The sequence below is a fragment of the Delphinapterus leucas genome, chromosome 19 (genome assembly GCF_059928025.1).
Source record: "Delphinapterus leucas isolate spDelLeu-1000000601 "Yukka" chromosome 19, BTC_Dleu_Yukka2, whole genome shotgun sequence".
Taxonomy (NCBI): Eukaryota; Metazoa; Chordata; class Mammalia; order Artiodactyla; family Monodontidae; genus Delphinapterus; species Delphinapterus leucas.
The window spans coordinates 70,471,121-70,476,120 of record NC_143147.1 but is presented as its reverse complement, the minus strand read 5'-3'; positions in this window follow the sequence as shown (position 1 = coordinate 70,476,120).

Genomic DNA, 5,000 nt, shown 5'->3' with positions numbered 1-5,000 from the left:
CCCTAACACGTACGCTCACCCTAAACCGTTGTCGTACCCTAACGTGTACCCTAAACCGTCCCCGTCCCCGTCCCCTAACCCTAAACCTAACCCTAACCCTAACCCTAACCCTTACCCGAAGCCTTACCCTCACCAGTCCCATATTCCTAACCCGTACGCAAACACTAACACATACCCTAACACGTACGCTCACCCTAAACCATTGTCGTACCCTAACCTGTACCCTAAACCGTCCCCGTCACCTAACCCTAACCCTAACCCTAACACTAACCCTAACCCTTACCCGAAGCCTTACCCTCACCCGTCCCCTAATCCTAACCCGTACACTAACACTAACCCGTACCCTAACACGTACGCTCACCCTAAACCATTGTCGTACCCTAACCTGTTCCCTAAACCTTCCCCGTCCCCTAACCCTAACCCTAACCCTTACCCGAAGCCTTACCCTCACCCGTCCCCTAATCCTAACCCGTACGCTACCACTAACCCGTACCCTAACACGTACGCTCACCCTAAACCGTTCTCGTACCCTAACCTGTACCCTAAACCGTCCCCGTCCCCTAACCCTAACCCTAACCCTTACCCGAAGCCTTACCCTCACCCATCCCCTTATCCTAACCCGTACGCTAACACTAACCCGTACCCTAACACGTACCCTCACCCTAAACCGTTGTCGTACACTAACCTGTACCCTAAACCGTTCTCGTCCCCTAACCCTAACCCTAACCCTAACCCTTACCCGAAGCCTTACCCCCACCCGTCCCCTAATCCTAACCAGTACGCTAACACTAATCCGTACCCTAACACCTACGCTCACCCTAAATCGTTGTCGTACCCTAACATGTACCCTAAACCGTCTCCATCCCCTAACCCTAACCCTAACCCTAACCCTTACCCGAAGCCTTACCCTCACCCGTCCCCTAATCCTAACCCGTACGCTAACACTAACCCGTACCCTAACACGTACGCTCACCCTAAACCGTTGTCGTACCCTAACCTGTACCCTAAACCGTCCCCGTCCCCGTCCCCTAACCCTAACCCTAACTCTAACCCTTACCCGAAGCCTTACCTTCACCCGTCCCATATTCCTAACCCGTACGCAAACACTAACCCATACCCTAACACGTACGCTCACCCTAAACCATTGTCGTACCCTAACCTGTACCCTAAACCGTCCCCGTCACCTAACCCTAACGCTAACCCTAACCCTAACCCTTACCCGAAGCCTTACACTCACCCGTCCCCTAATCCTAACCCGTACGCTAACACTAACCCGTACCCTAACACGTACGCTCACCCTAAACCGTTCTCGTACCCTAACCTGTACCCTAAACCGTCCCCGTCCCATAACCCTAACCCTAACCCTTAACAGAAGCCTTACCCTCACCCGTCCCCTAATCCTAACCCGTACGCTAACACTAACCCGTACTCTAACACGTACGCTCACCCTAAACCGTTGTCGTAACCTAACATGTACCCTAAACCGTCCCCGTCCCCTAACCCTAACCCTAACCGTAACCCTAACCCTTACCCGAAGCCTTACCCTCACCCGTCCCCTAATCCTAACCCGTACGCTAACACTAACCCGTACCCTAACACGTAGGCTCACCCTAAACCGTTTGTCGTACCCTAACCTGTACCCTAAACCGTCCCTGTCCCCGTCCCCGTCCCCTAACCCTAACCCTAACCCTAACCCTAACCCTTACCCGAAGCCATACCCTCACCCGTCTCCTATTCCTAACCCGTACGCTAACACTAAACCATACCCTAACACGTATGCTCACCCTAAACCGTTGTCGTACCCTAACCTGTACCCTAAACCATCCCCGTCCCCTAACCCTAACCCTAACCCTAACCCTAACCCTTACCCGAAGCCTTACCCTCACCCGACACCTAATCCTAACCCGTACGCTAAAACTAACACGTACCCTAACACGTACGCTCACCCTAAACCGTTGTCGTACCCTAACCTGTAACCTAAACCGTCCCCGTCCCCTAAACCTAACCCTAACCCTAACCCTAACCCTTACCCGAAGCCTTACCCTCACCCGTCCCCTAATCCTAACCCGTACGCTAACACTAATCCGTACCCTAACACGTACGCTCACCCTAAAACATTGTCGTACCCTAACCTGTTCCCTAAACCTTCCCCGTCCCCTAACCCTAACCCTAACCCTAACCCTAACCCTAACACTTACCCGAAGCCTTACGCTCACCCTTCCCCTAATCCTAACCCGTACGCTAACACTAACCCGTACCCTAACACGTACGCTCACCCTAAACCGTTGTCGTACCCTAACCTGTACCCTAAACCGTCCCCGTCCCCGTCCCCTAACCCTAAACCTAACCCTAACCCTTACCCGAAGCCTTACCCTCACCCGTCCCCTAATCCTAACCCGTACGCGAACACTAACCCGTACCCTAACACGTAAGCTCACCCTAAACCGTTGTCGTACCCTAACCTGTACCCTAAACCGTCCCTGTCCCCTAACCCTAAACCTAACCCTAACCGTAAACCTAACCCTTACACTCAACCGTCCCTTAAACCTAACCCGTACGCTAACACTAACCCGTACCCTAATACGTACGCTCACCCTAAACCATTGTCGTACCCTAACCTGTAGCCTAAACCGTCCCCGTCCCCTAACCCTAACCCTAACCTTACCCGAAGCCTTACCCTCACCCGTCCCCTAATCCTAACCCGTACGCTAACACTAACCCGTACCCTAACACGTACGCTCACACTAAACCGTTGTCGTACCCTAAACTGTACCCTAAACCGTCCCCGTCCCCTAACCCTAACCCTAACCCTAACCCTAACCCTAACACTTACCCGAAGCCTTACCCTCACCCGTCCCCTAATCCTAACCCGTACGCTAACACTAACCTGTGCCCTAACACGTACGCTCACACTAAACGGTTGTCGTACCCTAACCTGTATCCTAAACCGTCTCCATCATTTAACCCTAACCCTAACCCGAGCCCTAACCCTTACCCGAATCCTTACCCTCACCCGTCCCCTAATCCTAACCCGTACGCTAACACTAACCCGTACCCTAACACGTACGCTCACCCTAAACCGTTGTCGTACCCTAAACTCTACCCTAAATCCTCCCCGTCCCCGTCACCTAACCCTAACCCTAACCCTAACCCTAACCCTTACCCGAAGCCTTACCCTCACCCGTCCCCTAATCCTAACCCGTACGCTAACACTAACCCGTACCCTAACACGTACGCTCACCCTAAACCGTTGTCGTACCCTAACGTGTACCCTAAACCGTCCCCGTCCCCGTCCCCTAACCCTAAACCTAACCCTAACCCTAACCCTAACCCTTACCCGAAGCCTTACCCTCACCCGTCCCCTAATCCTAACCCGTACGCTAACACTAAACCGTACCCTAACACGTACGCTCACCCTAAACCGTTGTCGTACCCTAACCTGTATCCTAAACCGTCCCCGTCCCCTAACCCTATCCCTAACCCTAACCCTTACCCGAAGTCTTACCCTCACCCGTCCCCTAATCCTAACCCGTACGCTAACACTAACCCGTACCCTAACACGTACGCTCAACCTAAACCGTTGTCGTACCCTAACCTGTACCCTAAACCGTCCCCGTCCCCGTCCCTTAACCCTAACCCTAACCCTAACCCTTACCCGAAGCCTTACCCTCACCCGTCCCCTAATCCTAACCCGTACGCTAACACTAACCCGTACCCTAACACGTACGCTCACCCTAAATCGTTGTCGTACCCTAACCTGTACCCTAAACCGTCCCCGTCCCCGTCCCCTAACCCTAACCCTAACCCTTACCCGAAGCCTTACCTTCACCCGTCCCATATTCCTAACCCGTACGCAAACACTAACCCATACCCTAACACGTACGATAACCCTAAACCGTTGTCGTACCCTAACCTGTACCCTAAACCGTCCCCGTCCCCTAACCCTAACCCTAACCCTAACCCTAACCCTTACCCGAAGCCTTACACTCACCCGTCCCCTAATCCTCACCCGTACGCTAACACTAACCCGTACCCTAACACGTACGCTCACCCTAAACCTTTGTCGTACCCTAACCTGTACCCTAAACCGTCCCCGTCCCCTAACCCTAACCCTAACCCTAAACCTAACCCTAAACCTTACCCGAAGCCTTACCCTCACCCGTCCCCTAATCCTAACCCGTACACTAACACTAACCCGTACCCTAACACGTACGCTCACCCTAAACCGTTGACGTACCCTAACCTGTACTCTAAACCGTCCCCGTCCCCTAACCCTAAACCTAACCCTAACCCTAACCCTAACCCTTACCCGAAGCCTTACACTCACCCGTCCCCTAATCCTAACCCGTACGCTAACACTAACCCGTACCCTAACACGTACGCTCACCCTAAACCGTTGTCGTACCCTAACCTGTACCTTAAACCGTCCCCGTCCCCGTCCCCTAACCCTAACCCTAACCCTAACCTTTACCCGAAGCCTTACCCTTACCCGTCCTCTAATCCTAACCCGTAAGCTAACACTAACCCGTACCCTAACACGTACGCTCACCCTAAATCGTTGTCGTACCCTAACCTGTACCCTAAACCGTCCCCGTCCCCGTCCCCGTCCCCGTCCCCTAACCCTAACCCTTACCCGAAGCCTTACCCTCACCCGTCCCCTAATCCTAACCCGTACGCTAACACTAACCCGTACCCTAACACGTACGCTCACCCTAAACCGTTGTCGTACCCTAACCTGTACCCTAAACCGTCCCTGTCCCCGTCCCCTAACCCTAACCCTAACTCTAACCCTTACCCGAAGCCTTACCCTCACCCGTCCCATATTCCTAACCCGTACGCAAACACTAACCCATACCCTAACACGTACGCTCACCCTAAACCATTGTCGTACCCTAACCTGTACCCTAAACCGTCCCCGTCACCTAACCCTAACCCTAACCCTAACCCTAACCCTTACCCGAAGCCTTACCCTCACCCGTCCCCTAATCCTAACCCGTACG